At 38.7% G+C, this 26,629-nt stretch overlaps 1 protein-coding gene and 1 pseudogene across 7 annotated transcripts in view; one reads left to right on the forward strand and one right to left on the reverse strand.

Annotated features, from left to right (window-relative positions):
• UVRAG (UV radiation resistance associated) overlaps positions 1-26,629 on the reverse strand; it is a 326,555-nt gene that overhangs the window by 84,999 nt on the left and 214,927 nt on the right. The gene's annotated exons all lie outside the window — the stretch shown is intronic.
• LOC112579569 lies at positions 340-1,485 on the forward strand (annotated as a pseudogene).

The following is a 26,629-nucleotide window of genomic DNA, read 5'->3' on the forward strand; positions in this document are numbered from 1 at the left end:
ACATACATAGAGAATCTCACTAGCAAACTGCAAGTTTAGACAGGAATGTGGTCATTTAAGTACAACAAGAAAAATGCTCTTAGCACAAGTAGAACTCATTTAAGGGAATATTACATGAAATAACTAGAGGAACAACTATATATTTTCTATTATTATACCTTTACAAAAAATGCAATTAAAATGAACAATATTAAACTCTTTTTCAATTTAAATTATATTGCCAAGTTGTATAAAAATTCACCGATTCTACATGGCAAAAATCAGTGAATCAGAAAGCAATGAATAGATTATCTGTGAAGATGGCTTAGCACTCTTTAGTACATAGTAATTTCAGTGTGAATGGAGAATTATGACATAAGTACTATAAAGCTAATTTGCTTCCAGGCTGTATTAACAGAAACAGAGCAGGTAACCAGGGGACGTGTTAGTGTCAACCACTTTGTACTGGCTCAGACTATATTGACAGATTTATGTTCGGTTCTGGGAGTTAAAATTTCTTTTTACAAGTATACAGATACATAAGTGGGAACCTTTCTAAAAGGTTATGTTTCTTACAGGTTTTGTAATAATCTCATTTGACTATATAAAGCATGCAGTGAAGTAGGGTGGTCCAGTGATTTTGTTATTTAAAAAAAACTGTCCTGCCTCAGTCACCTCCTTAGTGGAAGAGATATGACCTCAGCATTGGGTCTTCAGTTATATATTTAGTATTCTTTCTCTGGGTCCTTTAGAGAAGAATACCCAGGATGATTGGAAGAACAGGAGACATGGGAGTTTTGAGAGAAATGGTTGAAGGAACCAGTGGTGTTTAGCCTGGAGGACAGAAGTCTCATGGATGACAAATGAAGGACTTTCAGAGAGAATAGGGGCTGGTTTGTTCTCATGGCTTCAAGCAGGAAAATCCAAAGTAAATGGTTAAAAGTTATAGGAAAATCGATGTCACCACAGAATTAGTTAAAACCTAAACTATCTTGAGTGAAGGCAGCAATTAGAGGCTGAGCAACAAATAATAATCATATGATGAGCTGCAGCAGCTCTGGCGGAAGTGGCCAGGGAGCCTGGTCCCTGTTGACTCCACGTTCCCCTTGTTGCTGCTGGAAGTGGCTCAGAATCACCCAGTGTTGGTGGACCTCCAAAATGGGGAGATGTACAGTGGGCACCTGGTGAGCTGCAACAACTGGATGAACATCAACTTGCAGTGAGGTGATGTGCACATCCAGGAACAGGGACAAATTATGGTGGGTGCCTGAGTGCTGCATCCACAGCAGCACCATCAACTCCCTGACGAGATCATCGACACAGTCAAGGGGGAGGTGATGCCAGGGGCCGTGGCAGCAGTGGCTTCAGCAGCAGAAAGGCCCTGGCAAGGGGGCCGCTGGGCGAGGCGGGATCCCAGGCACTGGCAGAGATCAGCCGGAAAAGCAGAGAGGCAGGCAAACAGTGAGCCAACTCTCTGTTCCCCAGAGACTGAGCTGCCATCACTGAGCTGCTCCCACCCCCAAGGCTGCTTTTCTACTCTCCAGGTTATGAGTCTCTTTAGAACAAAAAGAGGCAGGTGTCGTGAGAGGACCCCCAACCTGTCATCTGTAATCTTCCTCCTCTTTTGTTAGCTAGGAGTTCTACAGTTGGGCTTTCCTTGTGGCTCAGGTCCTCCTGCAATGCAGGAGACCTGGGTTCAACCCCTGGGTTGGGAAGATCCCCTGGAGAAGGGAAGGGCTCCCCACTTCAGTATTCTGTCCTGAAGAATTACATGGACTTGTATAGTCCTTGGGGTCTCAAAGAGTCAGACATGACTGAGTGACTTTTATTAAGCACAGAAATGTTATTCTGTGCTTCTGGTTTTGTGAAGTTATAGCCTAACTTGATTTCTGGAAGAATCTGTATTTAATGCATCTTTAAGGCCTCACTCTTGTTTTAAGGTCAGGCATTTTCCAAACAGATTTGTTTTGTATTTTGTGGTATATGCCTGCGTGGTGAACAGCTGGGAGGTTTTTATTTTAAGCTGTTTGCATTGAGACTGACAGATCGGAGAATTTCTTGAACACAAACCCCACAACTGCCTTTTCAAAATTAACCCAGGCAAACCTTTGCCTCAGAGGCTGTTGTGAGGGACGATGTTGGGCCCTGTCCCTTTGCTTCCTCTCTCCTTCTGTGTAATAAAAATAAAAACAAAAACAAATACAGCTACAAAAAATACTAACTATGCATTCAGAGGCCTGGGGTGGCCGCCAAACATGTCCATATCTGGAAACCCATAACCTGTGAATGCAACATTATTTGGAAAAAGGGTAAAAATCTTGGGATTAGAGTATCTTTGATTATCCAGTTGGGCCCTAAACCCAGTAACTGTCCTTCTAAGGGACATACAGAGGAGGGACATAGAGAAAAGGAGACGGTCATATGAAGATGGAGGCAGAGATGTGAGTTACACAGTTACAGGCCCAGGAATGCCTGGAGCCAGAAGCTGGAGAAGGCAAGGAAAGAGTCTCCCCTAGAGCTTTCTGTGCTCTGATTTCAGACTTCTGGCCTCCAGAACTATGAGAGGATAAACATCTGCTACTTTAAGTCACCAAGTCTGTGATAATTTGTTACAGCAGCCCTAGAAATTAACGCAGGGGGGAATCAAACACTGGATGGCCCATTGCACTTGATGAGATAAAATATCTCATTCATCTCCAAGATCCTGTAGTTCTGAATATGCCAAACTAAATATATTGACTATAACTTCACATTTCCTTCCAGAACTGAGAATATATTTCAAGAGTATAATGAAATAGGGTCATCATGATAGGCATCAGCTAAGCCTGCAAAGAAGACCTACTGAAGTGCCAGCAAATGAAATGTGAGAAAAACAGATTCCTATGTATGTGCTGAAAGCAGGAACATTTTTAAAATTTATATATACACATAAATTTTATATATGATATATATTCAAATTACTTTATGTGTATATGTATATTAAGAATATGCTGCACTCAATTTGGAAAAAAATTATGAAATAAATTTATTTTGAATCTTTTTTTCTAAAAGACACAATTATATTAAGCCTTTTCCTCTCCTCCCCAAGCCAGACATTTCTAAAAAGGATTCCACATTGGTTATAGTTTCTCAGCTTCACCTTTGGAGTTCCACAGCCATGTCTGGCTCTTTGATGGCTCTGTTGAGGATGAAGATATGGCTATGGTTAATTCCAAACCTTTATTGTGCATATTAAGGTCACTTCTGCTCATTGTATGTATAGAAAATGTGACATGTCCTCAATATGTTCCAAGGCCAACAGTTTTCTTCAAACTCAACTTACTTTCTCCCATCTAGGTCAGTATCCCCCACAACTTTCTTCAGTTACTCAGACATTTGATTTTTATTCCTTTTTGCATTTTATGTATGGAGTTCAACAGGTCCACAAGTCATTTTTTTGGTGTGTGAAACAGTCTCATCTCTCTGTTCTCATCACCACTCTGGAAAGTTCTTAGTGGTTGTGTGCACTTCAGGATGTTTAGCACCATTCCTGTCCTCTACTCACTGGATAAGGTATTATTATTTTCCTTAAGTAACTTTTTATCATGTCAGTGAGTAGCCCTGCTTCCTAATTCGTTATTGTTGTAAATGTCAACTCCTCTGCCTCAGTTTCAAGGCCTCAGTGATCTGACTTGTTGCAGGATTTATTTGCAACCTTATCCTGTTCAAGTGTGTTCCTCACAGTCTCATGAACACACCAAGCTCCTTTCTTTCTACCTTTGCTAACTTCCTGGAAATGCTCATCTCTCTCTTTCCTTCCACCTGGCAGAGTAAAGGAGACTATTATATTTGGTCATGACTAATAAAAGGAAAACATTTTTCTGCTGAGTTTTATCACTAAAGTTTTATGCATAACTCACTGCAAGTTGGTGATAATACAGAAGAACTGTACGTTGGGCCAGAGGCACATAAGATGGAAAAGGGCTAGAGAAGGTGAGGGAAAAGGAAGAGGAGACACAGTGAGCAAGGTGATGGGTCCAGATCAAACTAGGTCTCACAGGACACAGTAAGGACTTTGGTTTTTACTCTGAATGAGAGAGGAAGCTCTGAAGGTTCTGAAAAGATGAGTTTCTCTCAGAGAAGTAAGTTCATTTGTACCCTTTTTTTTTATATTCGACATATAAGAAATACCATATGATATTTGTCTTTCTGTGTCTGACTTACTTCACTCAGTATGACAATCTCTAGATCCATCCACGTTGCTACAAATGGCATTATTTTCTTTTTTATGGTTGAGTGATACTCCATTTTATATATGCACCACATCTTCTTTATCCATTCCTCTGCTGATGGACCTTTAGGTTGCTTCCATGTCCTGGCGGTTGTAAACAGTGCTGCAGTAAACACTGGGATACATGTGTCTTTTGGAATTATGATTTTCTCTAGGTATATGCCCAGGATGGACTGCTGGTCCTGTGGTGATGGTTTTGGTTAGGGTTCCAATAGTCAAGAGGAACATATATGAAGAGACCTGAGCTACAACTTGTGGGCAGAATGCAAGAACTTTGTGATTGATGGTTGTAACAGTGGTGAAGAGAGCGAGGTCAAAGATGACACTTTGGTTTCTCAGGAGAGTGACTTAGGCAGACAGTGGTGTCTATGAACTGAGACAGGGAAGGCTGAAGAGAAGCAGGTAATACATACTATTCATGTGTACAACATATATGATAAATTTTACATAAAATATTATACATAAAATTAAGAGATAAATTTGGGGTAAAAATATCAATTCTTCTTTCAGTTGTGTGCTCAGTTGTGTCCACCTCTTTGCAGCCACATGGACTATAGCCCACCAGGCTTCTCTGTCCATGGGATTCTCCAGGCAAGAATACTAGAGTGGGTTGCCATGCCCTCCTCCATTAAAAAAAAAAAAAAACAATCAATTAAAGAATTACAGAAAAACTTAAATGGAAGCTAAAGTCACAGGTATGAATGAGATGGCCTGAAGAAATCATGGAGAACAGGGTTGTTTCAGAGGCTTAAGAATATCAACAAGAGATGAAAAATAAAAAGGGGCCTGAGAAAGACTGCTCAGAAGGATTTTGAGGAAAACCAGGTATCTCACCAGAAAAGCACAGAAAAAGTGTTAATTTAAGAAGGAAGATATCATCAGTAGTCAAATGCTGCTGATGGTTCAAGCCAAACAGACATGAAAACACGTCTACTGGATGTAATTACATGAGTTCACTGGTAGGTGGCTTTGGTAATATGGTAAACACAAGTTTAAATGAAGCAGTGGGAGATGAAGGAAGGCTGGTGTAAGCTCAGGGGTGATGAGGTGAGGAAATGGAGACGATGTGAAGTTTGGCACAAAGAGAGGACAGCTCAGGAACTAGAAGGACATGGTCAAGCATAGCAGGATGCCCTGAGAAGGTGAGAGGGGACGGGCTCTCCATCCTACAGGTGGGGAGGGCCCAGGAGGAGGATTTGCCCAGGATAGCAGGTGGGCCAACTCTTCCCTTATAATAGGAAGAATGAAAGAAAGTGATCATCAGAACGGTTAACGCTTCAACAATTTTCCTCTGCACTCACACTGTGCGCCAGGTTGGTGATGACAACGGAGCTTCAAGTACAGTGGAGCACACAGATACTGCTCACATAACCACACTATCAAATACGTAATTTATAAATTAAATACTCTGAAGGAAAGGAACACTATTCTGGGAAAGAGGTGGACAAGGACTGAGAGAGTCAGGGAAGACTTCTGAGAGAAAGTGATGTTTTAGCTGAGACCTCAAAGATGAGTAGGAACTAAGGGAAAGAATGTTCCAACTAAAGGAAGCAGCATATACAAAGAAGCCACCGCAGAGGGAAGCGTGCTGCTACGTGGAATTGGAAGAAGGCCAGTGCAGTTCGTCTGAGGGGAGTTCTGGCAAGAGAGGAAGTTAAAGCTGGATAGGAAGGTGGATTATGCAAAGGTCTCAAGACCAGGTCAGGTCACAGTCTGATTTTTTTTCTCCCCCTAAGAAAAATAAGAAACTATGGAAGGATTTCAAACAAAGGTGTAACCTGCTCACATTTTCATTTGATGTGTTCCTTCTTTAAGCAACTCTTTCTTCTTGAACTTTACTGACAACGACGGATTAACATTTTGAAAAAAATATGCTGACTGCAGGTGGAGGATGGTTTGGAGAAGGTGAGAGACTCTCCTGTGGCAGTGACCTTGGTGAGAGATCATGGGTACTTGGACGAATGTGGCAATGTTAGAAATGGAAAAAAGGAGACTAATTCGGAAGATATTTAAGAGATTAAATCATAAAAATTTGATTATGGTTTGGACGTGAAAGGTGATAAAGAGGGAGAGATCATAAATAACTCAATGTTTTGTTTTGGATGAAAGTTTGATCAAATGGAAGAACAAGTTGAACAAAGAAATGTAATAGAACTGCTGAGCACTAATGAGAGCCCAGAAGTGGTCATTAATCTGGAGTTTATAATGAAACTCTTGTGTAACTGTCTACACATCTGCTTGCATGCAGCAGGTAGAGAGAAAATGGACAGCAAGGCTATAAGAATGATAAGAAGTCACGGTGGGGCAAGACAAGGTTGTTACTAAAATAATGGGCCATGTAATGTAAACTGGTCATGAGAAACACTGGGCTGGATGAAGCACAAGCTGGAATCAAGATTGCTGGGAGAAAGATCAATAACCTCAGATATGCAGATGATACCACCCTTATGGCAGAAAGTGAAGAAGAACTAAAGAGCCTCTTGATGAAACTGAAAGAGGAGAGTGAAAAAGTTGGCTTAAAGCTCAACATTCAGAAAACGAAGATCATGGCATCTGGTCCCATCACTTCATGGGAAGTAGATGGGGAAACAGTGGAAACTGTGGCACGCTTTATCTTTTTGGGTTCCAAAATCACTGCAGATGGTGCCTGCAGCCATGAAATTAAAAGACGCTTACTCCTTGGAAGGAAAGTTATGACCAACCTAGATGGCATATTCAAAAGCAGAGACATTATTTTGCCAACAAACGTCCATCTAGTCAAGGCTATGGTTTTTCCAATGGCCATGTATAGATGCGAGAGTTGGACTGTGAAGAAAGCTGAGTGCCAAAGAATTGATGCTTTTGAACTGTGGTGTTGGAGAAGACTCTTGAGAGTCCCTTGGACTGCAAGGAGATCCAACCAGTCCATCCTAAAGGACATCAGTCCTGAGTATTCATTGGAAGGACTGATGTTGAAGCTGAAACTCCAATATTTTGGCCACTTGATGCAACAAGCTGACTCATTTGAAAAGACCCTGATGCTGGGAAAGATTGAGGGCAGGAGGAGAAGGAAACGACAGAAGACAAGATGATTGGATGGCATCACCGACTCAATGGACATGAGTTTGGGTAAACCCTGGGAGTCGGTGATGGACATGGAGGCCTGGGGTGCTACAGTCCATGGGGTTGCAAAGAGGCAGACGCGACTGAGCAACTGAACTGAACTGAACGTAACTGGATAAAGAGGACATGTCTGAAGGTCACCAAGAAGAACAATGAACAGGAGGCTAACATACAGGCTGAACAAGCCCAGGCAGTCATCAGAGAGCAAGATGCTAGAATCAGATTCTGAATATGGACTGACAGAATGATGACCTGAATCAGAGTGTAACCATGGGAGTAAATAAAAACGATGGGACACAAGAGGTCACTGGTGCCAAAGATCAAGCAAGTGAAAGGCCAAGGTGTTGAATGAATCATCTGTGTGTTAATGTCATCCATCATAACAAGCTTTTCAATAGAAAGAAAAACTGTTTCTCTTTCCTATGTTATCTGTGTACTTTGTTTCTCTGTTGCCAAAACACATGATGAGTAATGGGGTTATAACAGAGACTGGCAAGGGAAAAGAGCATGTCTCAAAGGAATAGGTTTTTGTATGTTTGCTTTGCCAACAGGGCAAAGAGGTTAGAATCTAGAAAAAGCAATGTGCAGCATGAAAACCCCAATCTCATCTCCTGAATCTGAATATACCTACTAGCATATAAGAAAATTAACAGCTACCAGTGGGTACCCATGGGGTCTTCAGAACATCAGATTCAGTTAGGGCAAGAGATAGGCAGAATTCCCTGAGAAGAGAGCCTGAAGACACAGGATTTTACAGACGCACTTTAGAGGAAGCAGCTGGGGGACTAGATGGCTGGCTCAGGGTCAACAAAGTAGAGGGCATTTTGAAGGAAATGGAGACGATTGCAAAAGGTTTACAAGTATTTTGATGGAAGGTTGAGGTATTCCCATTTGGTAGCTTCTATTTTCTTTATAAAGTCAGAAATGAGATGCTTTATCAAGAATGAAAGGGAAAACTGCAGATGGGTAAACACAAGAAGAGGCTTGAGACAGTCAGATAGAAAAACCAGATATCTAGGATGTATCAGTCCAACTGAAATAGACAACTCTGAATTTACAGTGCTCCAATCTTTCCAACTATTCAATTTCTTTTTCCTGTAGTTAAGTGGGTTAAGGATGATGGAGTAAGAATATTTAGGATACTGAAAAGAGACAAACTATAAGCCTGAAGATACTAGGGTTAGTGGCCTAACAAGGGCAGGATGATGGAGGCAGTCTATAAGAAGGTGCATAAATCTCAATAGGCTTTTAAAATGACAATAGATTAAAAACAACAAATTAATGCCAGTGATAAAATAATCCTCCAGAGGTGGGGGGGGGGGGATTCTTTTGTTGGTCTAAGTTCTAAATAATTGCTGAAGTGACTGTTTGATTTCAATATAAATGCAATCTTCAAATTAGGATGTTTTCATTATGCATATGCTAATATTAAACTTTATATCAACATGAAAGTTAATCTGAAGAACTACTTCCAAGCTTTCTTTGGACACAGTCTGTGTCCCCAGACTGTCTGGTATTACATATTCCCATGCTTAAACAGTAGCTTCAAAATAAACAATGATATAGCAATGTGCAATTTTCTTAGTTCTGAACTATTTTTTTTCCTGGTGTAGTTATATAAGGTTCAGTTCAGTTCACAGTTCAGTCGCTCAGTCGTGTCCGACTCTAAGGTTATCCAGATACAAAAACATTTACAATCAGCCTTGAACAAGGTACAGTAAAACACAAACCTTTAAAATTGCTCCCTAAAGATGGGTACACAGAAATCGTGTTCAAAAGAAAAAGTAAATACATATATATATGTATTTTTTTTTTCAATAAAAGAAAATTTTCTGCTTTTCTTTTTTGGCTATTATCATCCGTGTCATTTCATGGTTGTTACTGAAAATAATTTTATCATATAGAGAACAGGGTATTGAAGATGATCCATTCTGGGCCTTCCCTGATGGTCCAGTAGTTAACACTTCGCCTTCCAACTCAAGTAGTGCAGGTTCAGTCCCTGGTCAGGGAGCTTAGATTCCAAGTGCCTCCAGCCAAAAAACCAAAACCAAAACAGAAACAATATTGCAACAAATTCAATAAAGATTTAAAAAGTGGTCCACATTAAAAAAAACAAAAAAAGATCCACTCTAAATGTCAAAACATGAGGTATATGCAACTGAGAAGTGGTTTTGGCATTACCTTCTCTACACTCGGAGACATGGGAGGTAGAAGAAACAGTCTCCTCTTGAAGACTCCAGGGTGATACTTTCAGAGGAGAAACAGTGATTTAACATACAACAAGAAGTTTTATACTACTGTTATATAGTAAAGAGGTTGAAAACCTGTATATATTATAATCACTGAAGAGCAATATCAGAAAACACAGCAAAGATCTCAGAGGGAAGTGAGAAGAGGGATAACAGATTGGACAGAGGGTAACAAAAGTAAGTCCTCATAAAAGAGTAAGAAGAGGAGTGATCTTCTCCTCTCCTCCTTTGGGGAAAGACAAGAAAAATAGAGTATATAATAGGAAATCACATATAACTGTGAAAAATTAAATTAAATTTGATATAATAGGTAGTAAAATGCCATCACAAGTTTTTAAAGGAAAAATCATGTAATGAAAAGATTTACATCAGATTATTCTCTTTGCCAATATTAAATATAGTTCTTTAGACAGAGCTGTACTAAAAAAGAGAAGGGAATTTCAAGGAAATAGAATTCCAAATAATTTCAGTAAGAAGGTTAAAAATAATCCCCATTTTTTAAAACTTGGTAAGTTGCACGGTTGTGGAAATTGTTAAAGAATTCAATATCAATTTCCTTGTAGAAACTTTCCAGTTTTTCCACACCCTTTTAGTAACTGTTGAAAAATAGTCTATAAGCAAATTTCAATGAACAGAGCAAAATTAAAAGATGGAAAGCATGTCTATTTTAATAGCTATTTTTATAAAATAAAAATTCTGCCAAGTAAATCAAAATCACATTCCACAGCATTAACAGCCATCCTGCATTTGCCCAGGTTTAACAGCACCTGTTTCCCACAAAATTTGTAAAGGTTTTTTTTTTTTTTAATCCTACAATTAAGCATGCAAGGTGCATAAACCTACCGTACTTGGAAATGCCAAGATGTTTCCATATGGAAAATGAATTTGGAAGAAAAACCACTCTCCATTTTAAATTTCTAAAGACAACTTCACAATGCATGCATATAATATAAGTTTGCTTAAATGTATCAGTGCAACTAGTGGTATATGCTATGTAAGCCACTTAGGTGCTCAACTTTACATCAAAATTATTTAATTATAACACCTATTTCTGGGAGGTGAAGAAAAGTAGAAGGGGGATTTAGGTGTAAGAAGTTAAGGCTTTAAAGTCAGAAAGGCATAGGCTCAACCCCCAGCTCTGTGACTTACTTGTGTGAACTTGTGCATACTACTCAACCTGTTTTTAAATCTCTAAAATAGGTTTAAAATACCAATCTTTCAGGACTGCTATGAGAATTAAACTAAACAAAAAATCTAAGACCTGGCATGATTACCAGGATTCAGCAGGCATTCAATTATTATTACTAGGCTTTGCCTCCTCAGTATCTGTCCTTAAGTGCACAAGATACTATATTTTATTCATTTCTGAATATTTGCTATTCAATTTGTTCTCTTCTAAAATCACAAAGCAGAAATGTCTATTTAGTTCTTTGGCCCATTTTTTGATTGGGTCATTTATTTTTCTGGAGTTGAGCTGTAGGAGTTGCTTGTATATTCTCGAGATTAGTTGTTTGTCAGTTGCTTCATTTGCTATTATCTTCTCCCATTCTGAAGGTTGTCTTTTCACCTTGCTAATAGTTTCCTTTGATGTGCAGAAGCTTTTAAGGTTAATTAGGTCCCATTTGTTTATTTTTGCTTTTATTTCCAATATTCTGGGAGGTGGGTCATAGAGGATCCTGCTGTGATGTATGTCAGAGAGTGTTTTGCCTATGTTCTCCTCTACAGATGGCTCACAAACACATGAAAAGATGCTCAACATCACTCATTATCAGAGAAATGCAAATCAAAACCACTATGAGGTACCATTTCACACCAGTCAGAATGGCTGCAATCCAAAAGTCTACAAGTAATAAATGCTGGAGAGGGTGTGGAGAAAAGGGAACCCTCTTACACTGTTGGTGGGAATGCAAACTAGTACAGCCACTATGGAGAACAGTATGGAGATTCCTTAAAAAACTGGAAATAGACATGCCTTATGATCCAGCAATCCCACTGCTGGGCATACACACTGAGAAAACCAGAAGGGAAAGAGACACGAGTACCCCAATGTTCATCGCAGCACTGTTTATAATAGCCAGGACATGGAAGCAACCTAGATGTCCATCAGCAGATGAATGGATAAGAAAGCTGTGGTGCATATACACAATGGAGTATTATTCAGCCATTAAAAAGAATACATTTGAATCAGTTCTAATGAGGTGGATGAAACTGGAGCCTATTATACAGAGTGAAGTAAGCCAGAAAGAAAAACACCAATACAGTATACTAACGCATATATATGGAATTTAGAAAGATGGTAACAATAACCCTGTGTACGAGACAGCAAAAGAGACACTGATGTATAGAACAGTCTTATGGACTCTGTGGGAGAGGGAGAGGGTGGGAAGATTTGGGAGAATGGCATTGAAACATGTAAAATATCATGTATGAAATGAGTTGCCAGTCCAGGTTCGATGCACGATACTGGATGCTTGGGGCTGGTGCACTGGGACGACCCAGAGGGATGGAATGGGGAGGGAGGAGGGAAGAGGGTTCAGGATGGGGAACACATGTATACCTGTGGCGGATTCATTTTGATATTTGGCAAATCTAATACAGTTATGTAAAGTTTAAAAATAAAATAAAATTTAAAAAAAAAAACAAAAACAAACAAAAAAAAAAAACAAAAGCAAAAAAAAAAAAAAATCACAAAGCATTCTTATTCCCCCAGTACTTTCAACCATACGTTATAACAAATTTGTCTTATTTCCTCTATTAAAATGTAAGCTCCTTGAGTACATGGATGTTAAGCTCAGAGTCTTACCTGTAGAAGGTACTCAACAAATATCTGCAAATAAATGAATAAATCAAAGAATAAATTCAAGCATTAAGTACTGACCAACAAATATCTGTGACATATAGTCCAGTAAATTTTCCAAAAGGTAAGATTTAAAAATTCAGAAATATTTTTGTCATTCACTGTTTCTTTCTTAATTTTAATATACCTAGACATCCAACTCCTATTTTTAGAAAGTGCCCTGAGCTTTGTTCAAAAGAAAAATTCCTTGGTGGGGAGGAAATTTCAAGTTACAGAATGAGGTTTACTGTGCATTAACAGGAGGCAACGAACTCAGCACTAGTGAAAGAGCCAATGAGCACTGCCAAAACAACAGCAACGCTGATGCTGGATTTTATTAACTGAATATCTGTTACGCAGCAGGTACTGCACTTAGCGTACATTATCCATACAACACCAGCACTTGTCCTATCGGCACTGTTACTGAGGTGCCCAAGGTCACACAGTCTTTCCTAACACCCAACTACAACCACAGATCTTACTTTCCTCGACCTCACTTCTCTGCCCCAAGCTGGGATTAGTTATTTCTCTCTCATGTATAACCCTGTACACTCACCAACATAGCACCTTCGACTTTGTATTGTAACTGCAGGTTTATTCCTCTGTATCTTCCACTAGAATGAAAACTGTGAGCCTAAGTCACCTTAATACTGCATCCTAGCTCTTAGAACATAATGTCTGGAACACTTTTACTTGTTTAACGTAGGCAGGAGTGAATGAACGGATGAAATGGTGGAGGCAGAATTACAACTGGTACCTGACTCCGAATCTTATAATTTTTTTCTTCTCTTAAATTTTTGGCCATGCTGTGTGACATGGGGATCTTAGTTCCCTGACCAAGGACTGAACCTGCACCCGCTACATGGGAAGCATGCAGTCTTCACCCCTGACTGCCAGGGACATCCTGACTCCTAATTTTAGACTTTAATTCTATACCATGGTCCCCACCAACACCCCACCTAATAATAATTCCAATTTTGTAAATTCGTATTATTTTGTAAACTTCGCTTATTCAAGATTTTTATAAAAATTTGTGGGATTTCTTCAACTCACAAATTAGATGTTAATGAAACAAATTATTACCAAATATACCAACTGATTTGATAAGGTGGCACCATGAAAACAAGCAAATCTAGTAATTTCATATGAGAACATTCTGGGTTTAGTAAGTCAAAAATGCAGATATGTTGACACCAATAACCATAGATCTTATTACAGTCCAAAACACAACTTCTAAAATCCTAGTAACAATATTACATACATTTATTATTTTGGATACTTCTATAAAGCAAAGTAGACAAAAGGCTTGGAAATAAATCCACAAATTTTTGAAATATCCACTTGATTTCACTAAACTGATTTTTCAATAACCGTGTGCATAAATCTGTTAACTACATAAGTTTAAAGGTTAATTTAAGATGACTTATTAGAAAGCCTAAAAACTTCTTGCCTGCTTTGTAGATGTCAAAGCTCAAAATTACATACATAAGTTAGCTAGTCAGTTTTCTAGAATGAATATGCTCTCTACAAATTCCATATACTCAGTATGTTTGAGAAAGACGTATCTCTTGTGTTTTTTTTGCAATTATAAAATTCCAAAAGGAATCACCTCAACTCATCATCTTACCCAATTTCAACACACAAAAGGACAATTTAGGGGCCCCTAAAGTCATTCTGTTTAAGTATGGATTTCACAGGAGGAGGGAACTTGAAGGATCATTGATCTGGGAGCAACCAATGCTAACATCTAGGTTGTCATAATCAATCTGCTTTAATTATCAACAAGGTTTTCCCATTTCTGACCAGTCATTTGGAGCTGACCTCTGACAAGTACTTACAAGTCATCGAAATCTCATTTTATTTTATAGCCTCATATTTGTTATTGGGCTAATCTTTACCTGTTCTACATCACACAACAGCTTAAATATTTGAATGGCCCAGCAATAAATTTCCATGGTCCCCCTGGGTCAGTCAGATGTTAGCTGTTAAGTAAAGCTAAAAGGATCTATGCTTCATAAATTTCCTTCAGGGTCCACATTTGCTCTTACAGGCTAGGCTTTCAAGCCCAAACATCTTTATAGCTTTGTGCAGTGATTTATTAACTCCTCCTTGTTTTTATCCGAAAAGATCAATCACATATGTATCAATAAGCTGGTGTGCTGGTGACTGCTTTTTATTGTACATATAACCACCTGCCTTTAATACAACCTCAGTCTAAAGCTTTTGTAAGCTCTTGCTGGATTTTAACAACCTTCACCTGTTTCTAATTTGGTACAAAACATATGGTTTAGCTCTGCTATTTCAATCGAGGCCAGCTTTTCCTCTTATGGACCCAACAATATAAAAGAAAACAAATCCAGAGCACAAAAACAGAAATTTGGAGGATATTATACACACACACACACACACACACCCACACCCACACTTACTTGCCCCATTACTTCTGAATAGCACTTTTGACAAATAACAGGAATGAATTATTTTACAGATATGAAATTATTACATTTCTTTTGCAAATAATTAGATGTATTCCACATTACTCGTGAGGTTTCTAAGAATTTTGTTCAAACCGCGAAAATGGTTGTCTAGCCGGCAACAGCCATATCTAGCTGCTTGTGTGGTTAGGGAAGAGAGTATCCTATCTTTTTATTAAGGAATCTACACCTGGCTAAGTGAAACCAAATTTCCCTTTCTCTCTCCTTATCCCTCTCTAAATGAGACCAAAAGTTTAAGAGGCAGGGTGCCGGCAGCTCTCTCAGAGAACCACCGCCTAACCCAGCATGGTCAAGTCAATACTAAAATTCAGCGTGTCTGGGTGATAGGGTATGGAGGAGTAAATCCTCAGGAAAAAATGACTAATAGAAATAACTAGGAAAGGCAGAGAAGTCAACACAGCCTCCCACAGCTCTACCAGACTTTTCTATACAGTTACATTTGCAGTCATGGTGGAACCTGACAACACTGGCCACAGGTGGCATTTAATCTCCCATTCATATTCCTCTCATCCTTTGAGGCCCACTGCAAATACTCGATCCACTGAAGCCTCCCCCAGGTCCCAGGTCAGAATGGATGGTGCTTTAAGATACATCCGTATTTATCCTTCATTTGGAAGCACATACTCAATGTATAGCTTTGCTTTACAATCATGTATTTACATGTCTCTCTCTTGTACAATATATTATATAACAGGCACTGAATAAATGCTTGTTGAATTGCATTAAATTGGTTTACAAATAAAACAGGTTTGTATAAATAAAGCATACTTAAAATTTTATATTTATTTATTAAAATAATACATGTACAGGGTTTAAAATGTCAATTGCTCTACAAACCTGATGGCAAACATATTAGTTCATATGTTTACTAGGCAACACCTTATCTCTACCTCAACTCCTAAACCCAATGCTTTAAGCTGCTTTTAAAAACTTTACCCTTATACATAGAACCCTCTTACACTGTTGGTGGGAATGCAAGCTAGTACAGCCACTATGGAGAACAGTGTGGAGATTCCTTAAAAAAATTGGAAATAGAACTGCCTTATGACCCAGCAATCCCACTGCTGGGCATACACACCGAGGAAACTGGAAATGAAAGAGACACGTGTACCCCAATGTTCATCACAGCACTGTTTATAATAGCCAGGACATGGAAGCAACCTAGATGTCCATCAGCAGATGAATGGATAAGAAAGCTGTGGTACAATGCAGTAAGATTAGATCTCAATAACAGGAGAAAAACTATTAAAAATTCCAACATATGGAGGATGAATAACACGCTGCTGAATAACCAACAAATCACAGAAGAAATCAAAAAAGAAATAAAAATTTGCATAGAAATGAATGAAAATGAACACACAACAACCCAAAACCTGTGGGACACTGTAAAAGCAGTGCTAAGGGGAAACTTCATAGCAATACAGGCATACCTCAAGAAACAAGAAAAAAGTCAAATAAATAACCTAACTCTACACCTGAAGCAACTAGAAAAGGAAGAAATGAAGAACCCCAGGGTTAGTAGAAGGAAAGAAATCTTAAAAATTAGGGCAGAAATAAATGCAAAAGAAACAAAAGAGACTATAGCAAAAATCAACAAAGCCAAAAGCTGGTTCTTTGAAAGGATAAATAAAATTGACAAACCATTAGCCAGACTCATCAAGAAACAAAGGGAGAAAAATCAAATCAATAAAATTAGAAATGAAAATGGAGAGATCACAACAGACAACACAGAAAAACAAAGGATCATAAGAGACTACTATCAGCAATTATATGCCCATAAAATAGACAACATGGAAGAAATGGACAAATTCTTAGAAAAGTACAACTTTCCAAAACTGAACCAGGAAGAAATAGAAAATCTTAACAGACCCATCACAAGCACAGAAATTGAAACTGTAATCAAAAATCTTCCAGCAAACAAAAGCCCAGGTCCAGACGGCTTCACAGCTGAATTCTACCAAAAATTTAGAGAAGAGCTAACACCTATCCTACTCAAACTCTTCCAGAAAATTGCAGAGGAAGGTAAACTTCCAAACTCATTCTATGAGGCCACCATCACCCTAATACCAAAACCTGACAAAGATGCCACAAAAAAAGAAAACTACAGGCCAATATCACTGATGAACATAGATGTAAAAATCCTTAACAAAATTCTAGCAATCAGAATCCAACAACACATTAAAAAGGTCATACACCATGACCAAGTGGGCTTTATCCCAGGGATGCAAGGATTCTTCAATATCCGCAGATCAATCAATTGTAATACACCACATTAACAAATTGAAAAATAAAAATCATATGATTATCTCAATAGATGCAGAGAAAGCCTTTGACAAAATTCAACATCCATTTATGATCAAAACTCTCCAGAAAGCAGGAATAGAAGGAACATACCTCAACATAATAAAAGCTATATATGACAAACCCACAGCAAACATTATCCTCAATGGTGAAAAATTGAAAGCATTTCCTCTAAAGTCAGGAACAAGACAAGGGTGCCCACTTTCACCATTACTATTCAACATAGTTTTGGAAGTTTTGGCCACAGCAATCAGAGCAGAAAAAGAAATAAAAGGAATCCAAATTGGAAAAGAAGTAAAACTCTCACTGTTTGCAGATGACATGATCCTCTACATAGAAAACCCTAAAGACTCCACCAGAAAATTACTAGAACTAATCAATGACTATAGTAAAGTTGCAGGATATAAAATCAACACACAGAAATCCCTTGCATTCCTATACACTAATAATGAGAAAACAGAAAGAGAAATTAAGGAAACAATTCCATTCACCATTGCAACGGAAAGAATAAAATACTTAGGAATATATCTACCTAAAGAAACTAAAGACCTATATATAGAAAACTATAAAACACTGGTGAAAGAAATCAAAGAGGACACTAATAGATGGAGAAATATACCATGTTCATGGATTGGAAGAATCAATATAGTGAAAATGAGTATACTACCCAAAGCAATTTATAGATTCAATGCAATCCCTATCAAGCTACCAATGGTATTTTTCAGAGAGCTAGAACAAATAATTTCACAATTTGTATGGAAATACAAAAAACCTTGAATAGCCAAAGCGATCTTGGGAAAGAAGAATGGAACTGGAGGAATCAACCTGCCTGACTTCAGGCTCTACTACAAAGCCACAGTCATCAAGACAGTATGGTACTGGCACAAAGACAGAAATATAGATCAATGGAACAAAATAGAAAGCCCAGAGATAAATCCACGCACATATAGACACCTTATCTTTGACAAAGGAGGCAAGAATATACAATGGATTAAAGACAATCTCTTTAACAAGTGGTGGTGGGAAAACTGGTCAACTACTTGTAAAAGAATGAAACTAGACCACTTTCTAACACCATAAACAAAAATAAACTCAAAATGGATTAAAGATCTAAATGTAAGACCAGAAACTATAAAACTCCTAGAGGAGAACATAGGCAAAACACTCTCCGACATAAATCACAGCAGGATCCTCTATGACCCACCTCCCAGAATATTGGAAATAAAAGCAAAAATAAACAAATGGGACCTAATTAAACTTAAAAGCTTCTACACAACAAAGGAAACTATTGGCAAGGTGAAAAGACAGCCTTCAGAATGGGAGAAAATAATAGCAAATGAAGCAACTGACAAACAACTAATCTCAAAAATATACAAGCAACTCCTACAGCTCAACTCCAGAAAAATAAATGACCCAATCAAAAAATGGGCCAAAGAACTAAACAGACATTTCTCCAAAGAAGACATACAGATGGCTAACAAACACATGAAAAGATGCTCAACATCACTCATTATCAGAGAAATGCAAATCAAAACCACTATGAGGTACCATTTCACGCCAGTCAGAATGGCTGCGATCCAAAAGTCTACAAGCAATAAATGCTGGAGAGGGTGTGGAGAAAAGGGAACCCTCTTACACTGTTGGTGGGAATGCAAACTAGTACAGCCACTATGGAGAACAGTGTGGAGATTCCTTAAAAAACTGGAAATAGAACTGCCTTATGATCCAGCAATCCCACTGCTGGGCATACACACTGAGGAAACCAGAAGGGAAAGAGACACGTGTACCCCAATGTTCATCGCAGCACTATTTATAATAGCCAGGACATGGAAGCAACCTAGATGTCCATCAGCAGATGAATGGATAAGAAAGCTGTGGTACATATACACAATGGAGTATTACTCAGCCATTAAAAAGAATACATTTGAATCAGTTCTAATGAGGTGGATGAAACTGGAGCCTATTATACTGAGTGAAGTAAGCCAGAAAGAAAAACACCAATACAGTATACTAATGTATATATATGGAATTTAGAAAGATGGTAACAATAACCCTGTATACGAGACAGCAAAAGAGACACTGATGTATAGAACAGTCTTTTGGACTCTGTGGGAGAGGGAGAGGGTGAGATGATTTGGGAGAATGGCATTGAAATATGTATAATATCATATATGAAACGAGTCGCCAGTCCAGGTTCAGTGCATGATACTGGATGCTTGGGCTGGTGCACTGGGACGACCCAGAGGGCGGGTATGGGGAGGGAGGAGGGGGGAGGGAGGAGGGTTCAGGATGGGGAACACGTGTATGCCTGTGGCGGATTCATTTCGATATATGGCAGAACCAATACAATGTTGTAAAGTTTAAAAATAAAATAAAAAACAAAACAAAAACAAAAAAAAAAGAAAGCTGTGATACATATACACAATGGAGTATTACTCAGCCATTAAAAAGAATATATTTGAATCAGTTCTAATGAGGTGGATGAAACTGGAGCCTATTATACAGAGTGAAGTAAGCCAGAAAGAAAAACACCAATACAGTATACTAACGCATATATGTGGAATTTAGAAAGATGGTAACAATAACCCTGTATACAAGACAGCAAAAGAGACACTGACGTATAGAACAGTCTTTTGGACCCTGTGGGAGAGGGAGAGGGTGGGATGATTTGGGAGAATGGCATTGAAACACGTATAATGTCATATATGAAACGAGTCGCCAGTCCAGGTTCAATGCACGATACTGGATGCTTGGGGCTGGTGCACTGGGATGACCAGAGGGATGGTATGGGGAGGGAGGAGGGTTCAGGATGGGGAACACATGTAAACCTGTGGTGGATTCATGTTGATATATGGCAAAAACAATACAATATTGTAAAGTTAAAAAATAAAATAAAAAAAGGAAAAAAAATAAAAACTTTACCCTACACATAAATATAATTAATATCCAATATTCCTGTTTCCTGATTCTCTGGCTTTAGAAGCAATCTATTGACAACCTATGGAGGAAGACGAGAATTTCTCTTTCCCGCGTTGCTTCCCCATCTCTTACCAAAACACCCACACTTTTTAGCATTCTCTCGACAGGGTCAACACCAGGTTTTTTTGGAATTCCCTGGTGTTCTGGCGGTTAAGACTTAGTGCTTTCACTGCCAGGGCCCAGGTTCAGTCCATTAGCTGGGAAACTAAGACTCCACAAGCCATGTGTGACCGAAAAACAAAAACACACCACATTTTGGGGTGAAATTAATATGCAATGTTACAATATTATAACTATGTAACTATTACTTTGAGTTGAGTCACACAATGAATAACACTTGTATTTTCTTTCTTTTCAACTTGGTTCTTCCTGGAGTTCAACAGCCATCTAGTTTCTTCCTTTACTGATGTAGTGTGTGTGTGTCACTCAGTCGTGTCTGACTCTTTGTGATCCCATGGACTGTCCCACCAGGCTCCTCTGTCCATGGAATTTCTCAGGCAAGAACACTGGAGTAGGCTGCCATTCCCTTCTCTAGCTCTTCCCAACCCAGGAATAGAAACCAGGTCTCCTGCATTGCAAGCAGATTCTTTACCGTATGAGCCACTAGGGAAGCTTCATTGATGTACCTTTAACTAATTCATACCCTGACTCCCTCCCTGAAAGCAATGAAAATTTCCTCAAAATGTAATTGACTAAATCAGACAATTTGTCCATTTCACTCTTTGTCTGCCTGCTCTGTAGGCCAGTTGAAGAGCTGACCTTCTACAGTTTCCCTTCACCAACATTCTGAGAGCCCTCTGCTTCTCTGCTGCTCTGGATCCCTTCTTTTCCTCGAATGATGTCTACCTTTCACTTGGTTTGTTCCCTTGTATTAGTAGAGCACATCTTTCAGGAGTGCCCTTTGAAAGGTGTGTAGGTCGGTTTTTTAGGATCACTATGACTGAAATGACTTTTCTACCCTCTTAACTGATTGATACTTTAACATATACAGGCATACCTTGTTTTTATTGTGCTTTGCTTTATCATGCTTCACAGATACTGCATTTTTTACAAATTGAAGGTTGTGGCAACCCTGTGGTAAGTCTACCAGCACCACTTCTTTTGGACGGAATTTGCTCACTTTCACGTCTCTGTGCCATATTTTGATAATTTTTGCAGTATTTCAAACGTTTTCATTATTTTATTTATTATGGTGATCTGTGATCAGTGATCTTTGATGTTCAGTTCAGTTCAGTTCAGTCGCTCAGTCGTGTCTGACTTTGCGACCCCATGAATCGCAGCACGCCAGGCCACCCTGTCCATCGAGTCAGTGATGCCATCCAGCCATCTCATCCTCTGTCGTCCCCTTCTCCTCCTGCCCCTAATCCCTCCCAGCATCAGAGTCTTTTCCAATGAGTCAACTCTTCGCATGAGGTGGCCAAAGTACTGGAGTTTCAGCTTCAGCATCATTCCCTCCAAAGAAATCCCAGGGCTGATCTCCTTCAGAATGGACTGGTTGGATCTCCTTGCAGTCCAAGGGACTCTCAAGAGTCTTCTCCAACAGTTCAAAAGCATCAATTCTTCAGCGCTCAGCCTTCTTCACAGTCCAACTCTCACATCCATACATGACAACAGGAAAAACCATAGCCTTGACTAGACGGACCTTTGTTGGCAAAGTAATGTCTTTGATGTTACTATTTTTGATAATAATAAACATCTTTGATGTTACTATTGCAAAAAGATTACCACTTGCTGAAGGCTCAGATGATGGTTAACAATTTTTAGCAGTGAAGTATTTTTTTATTAAGGTATGTACATTCTCTTTTTAGACATAATGCTGCTGTACATGATAGACCTAACTTTTATATGCACTGCTGCTGCTGCTAAGTCACTTCAGTTGTGTCCGACTCTGTGTGACCCCATAAATGGCAGCCCACCAGGCTCCCCCGTCCCTGGGATTCTCCAGGCAAGAACACTGGAGTGGGTTGCCATAGGAAACCAAAAAATTATTGTGGCATATATATTGTGGCAGCCCAGAATCAAGCCCACAGTCTTGCTGAGGTATGTCATATGTAAGCTGAACTTATAGAGATAATTTTCCCATGGCATTTTGAGGGCCCTGTTCCCTCACTTTCTTTCAGTGTTGCCTTTGAGCAGTCAGATGTCACCATTCCCATTCCACCACATGTATCTGCCCCCTCTGTAAGCCTTCAGAATCTTCACCGTACCTCTACCATTTCAAAATATTAGTATCACGCTGCTGGGCACTCACTCACTCCTACAGTCTGAAATCAAATCTTTCAATGACGGGAATTTTTCTTGTATTACTTCTTGGGATAATCTCCTACTCTCCTGTTTTCTCTTTTTCTGTCCTCACTGTTACATGAATGTTGGATTGAATTTTTTTTTTTTTTAAATTTTATTTTATTTTTAAACTTAACATAACTGTATTAGATTTGCCAAATATCAAAATGAATCCGCCACAGGTATACATGTGTTCCCCATCCTGAACCCTCCTCCCTCCTCCCTCCCCATTCCATCCCTCTGGGTCGTCCCAGTGCACCAGCCCCAAGCATCCAGTATCGTGCATCGAACCTGGACTGGCAACTCATTTCATACATGATATTTTACATGTTTCAATGCCATTCTCCCAAATCTTCCCACCCTCTCCCTCTCCCACAGAGTCCATAAGACTGTTTTATACATCGGTGTCTCTTTTGCTGTCTCGTACACAGGGTTATTGTTACCATCTTTCTAAATTCCATATATATGCGTTAGTATATGGATTGAATTTTTAATGTTTTTTTTTTTTTTTTTTGGTTGTTGTTGAGATTTCCTCAAGTTCACCTTCCAACTTTTTGTCCTGATTTTTTTATTCCATCATTTTCCTTTCTGAAGCTCTGTCTGTCTTCTAATGAATGCTCATTTTCATACCATCTTGTTTTTGTTCTTGGATTAAGTACTTTTCCTTGTCTCATAGAGCATATTAATAGCCTTTAAATTTTTTTTTGCCTTTTATAAGAAGTCAAGTTTACTGAGGTATAATTGATATGTAACATTATATTAGTCCCATTGTACAGTGTTAGGTATAGATTTTTCAGTTTTTTGTTGATCCCTGTTTTCTTCCTTCCACATTTCTTTGATTATTTTAGCTTCTGTATTTCATGTAAGTGCTCTCTCCAAATATCTGAGGATCCTTGGTTGACCATTTTAAAAGTGAGGCATTGAAAAAGTGAGGCACTAAAAAAGTGACTAAAAATCTGCCACAGGATTGGCCAAGTGGCAAGTTTTATTACTCTGGGGTGGTGCACTAAGGCTGAACAGTTTCAGTGGAACACATACAACTGTAAGAAATTGTATTTACTCTTGTGAAGTGAAAGTTGGTCAGTCGTGTCCAACTCTTTGTGACCCTATGGATTGTACAGTCCATGGAATTCTCCAGGCCAGAATACAGGAGTGGGTAGCCTTTCCCTTCTCCAGGGGATATTCCCAACAAAGGGATCAAACCCAGGTCTCCAACATTGCAGGCAGATTCTTTACCAGCTGAGCCATAAGGGAAGCCCAAGAACACTGGAGTGGGTAGCCTATCCCTTCTCTAGTGAATCTTCCCAATCTAGGAACCGAACCACACTGCAGGCAGGTTCTTTACCAACTGAGCTATGTAGACATTCACTTAATTTCTCTTCTTAGTTTGGCAACTCTGCCTTTATTTATGGTGGCTGTCCCTAAACCCAGGGTTAGTCTAGTTCATTCAATCTCTTAAGAATAAACTTCATATTTTCTGCAGATGCAGGGAGAGGTAATTGCATGAGAATGACATTCTTATGGCACATTTCTTTCTTTTTTTAAAAACTTTTTCTGTTGTACTGGAATATAGCCGATTAACAATGTTGTGACAGTTTCACGTGAACAGTGAAGGGACTCCGCCATTCATATACATGGATCCATTCTCCCCCAAACTCCCCTCTAATCCAGGCTAGGACACACTGACTCCTAATCCAGACTTGAGCTTTTTGGGATTTTTGCAGCAAGAATCAGGGTTGCTTCCTAACTTTACCCCTTGCATGCTCTTAAACTTTTCCAGTCGGCTAAGTAGGTCAGTTGCTACTCCCCCATCCATTTTCTGGTTTTCACAAATTTTTGTTGATATGTCCTTTCTCTTGAGGTTGCCTCTCATATTCTTTTCATCACTATGGGTTTCTGCCTTTAAAATTTTAATCCTTTTTTTTTTAGTGTCACTTAGGGGAGAAAAAATAAGCACATCTGTTCAGTTAGAAGTTTAAAGTTCATTATTAACAACTAAAATAGCTTTTATCTGTCATATTTTTGTGCTGTGCTTTACACATATAATCGAATTTTTAAAACAACCCTATGGCAGAGATGGGTGATCATTACCCAATACTCATTCTCTTTTTTTGTGGTTAGCAGAACCCCTAAAGGTTATTAGTTCACCCAGAAGAAACATATTTCTTGGTCTCTTGTGGAGGCTGGAGAATGTGGAAGTCTTTAGATCTTCAGAGAAGGGAAGAGTGCCCTTTTCTTGCTGGTTGAATAATGACTGACACTCCAACAACCATTTTGTTTGATAAGAGCCATACCCTGAGGATGGCAGAGCATAGAGCTTGAAGGAGCCTGGATTTTCTGAAGCATTTATGGAACTTCATTCCAACCCTGGATTACTGATTCCTGGATTTTTATGTGCAATAATAAAATTTTATATGCTTAAGTCATTGTTAATTTGAGGCTTCTGTTATATACAGACAAACCCCAAACCGATATCATTTCCCCAAAATGAAGCTTGGAAAGTGATTTGTCCAAGATTAGGGTGAGAAGGAGGAGACCTAACTCAGGTCTTATACCAAACTCCATATTTTAACCACAGGCTTTCTTCAAACCTTTCTTCAAACTATTGTATCCTAGAACCAGATACAGATATATGTCACAATTTGAGAATTGAATTTGATTACTATCCCACGAAAAAATAATATAAATGTACGAGCCAGAGTTCTGCTCACTCTTACACAAGAGGTAAGAATAACTTCTTTTCTGAATTTTACTTAACTAAATGATAGGAAAATATGCTTTTGAAACACGCAAAATCAGTTATGTGTTTTTCACCAAATGGGGATATATTGTTAGAGATGACCTATCTAATTGAAAAGGTAGACTTTAACACAGACAGAAGGGAAGTTATCGCACAGAATAATGAAGATCCATACCAGTTATTAAGATGCTCTTCACAAATAAAAAACACAGTGATTTCAAACATAAGCCCCACATTAAATGGTACAGTAGTTTACAGAGAGAGTAAAAAGCCAGTAATGTATTTATTAACAAATTGGTTCTTAACTGATTTGCTGAGAAATACTTCCCAGATGCCCCTCAACTGATGATAATTATTTCCATGTCTTTGTTGATGATGCATATATAACTCATGTGGCACTCTTCTATTTTAAATTTTAAATTGGAGAAAAATGAGGAAATTACTATACACTCACTACCCATTTTTTAAAATTTTTTGCCTTTTTCATTAAAATAAATGAAGTATTTACAGATAAAGTAAGCCTCCTTTGTTCCCTACTCCTACTGTCATTAGTTAGGACTCTTTCAACTTCAACTAACAGAAAATCCAAATTAACTAATTTAAATAAAAAGAATGGAGAGAGATTCAGTTCAGTTGCTCAATCGTGTCTGACTCTTTGCGACCTTATGAATCACAGCACGCCAGGCCTCCCTGTCCATCACTAACTCCTGGAGTTTACCCAAACTCATGTCCATAGAGTCGGTGATGCCATCCAGCCATGTCATCCTCTGTCGTCCCCTCTCCTCCTGCCCCCAATCCTTCCCAGCATCAGGGTCTTTAGTTTCAACTAACTCAGGAACTTGATAACTTTATCCAAAACCCAGGATTTCCCATCCTTCCTCTCTGCCACTATCTATATATATTACTAGCACCCCAAGTCATATGTGGCTTAGTACATAAAACCATTCCCAGAAACACCTCAGAAAACTTGCCATAACTGTGACCGAGTTTATGCATGGAACCAAGCACTGGTGATGGAATGGAATTATTCTGACTGGTAAAAAGCCAGTTCTAATTTACTCCCTGGGGCTGAGGCCCAATTTCCATACAGCAAATGAAGAGAAAGAGTAACCAAATGGAGCTTTGCTGGTAAGTAGGAATCCAAGAATGGCTGTGGGCAGACAAGCAACTTCACTTGACATGGCTTTTCTCACAAGCCACTAGCTTTATAAATTTGGTGAACATCTATATACATTACTTTTTATACTTTTAAAATACAAATGTTTAAATCAATAATGATAGACCATGTATATCATTCTGCAACTCACTTTTCCCCTCAATATTTTTTTATTATAAGGGGAATAATAACAGCATTAATCTCATATTGCTGTTGTGACAATAAATATATAATTATAT

The sequence above is a fragment of the Bubalus bubalis genome, chromosome 16, assembly GCF_019923935.1.
Source record: "Bubalus bubalis isolate 160015118507 breed Murrah chromosome 16, NDDB_SH_1, whole genome shotgun sequence".
In the NCBI taxonomy this organism is placed as follows: domain Eukaryota; kingdom Metazoa; phylum Chordata; class Mammalia; order Artiodactyla; family Bovidae; genus Bubalus; species Bubalus bubalis.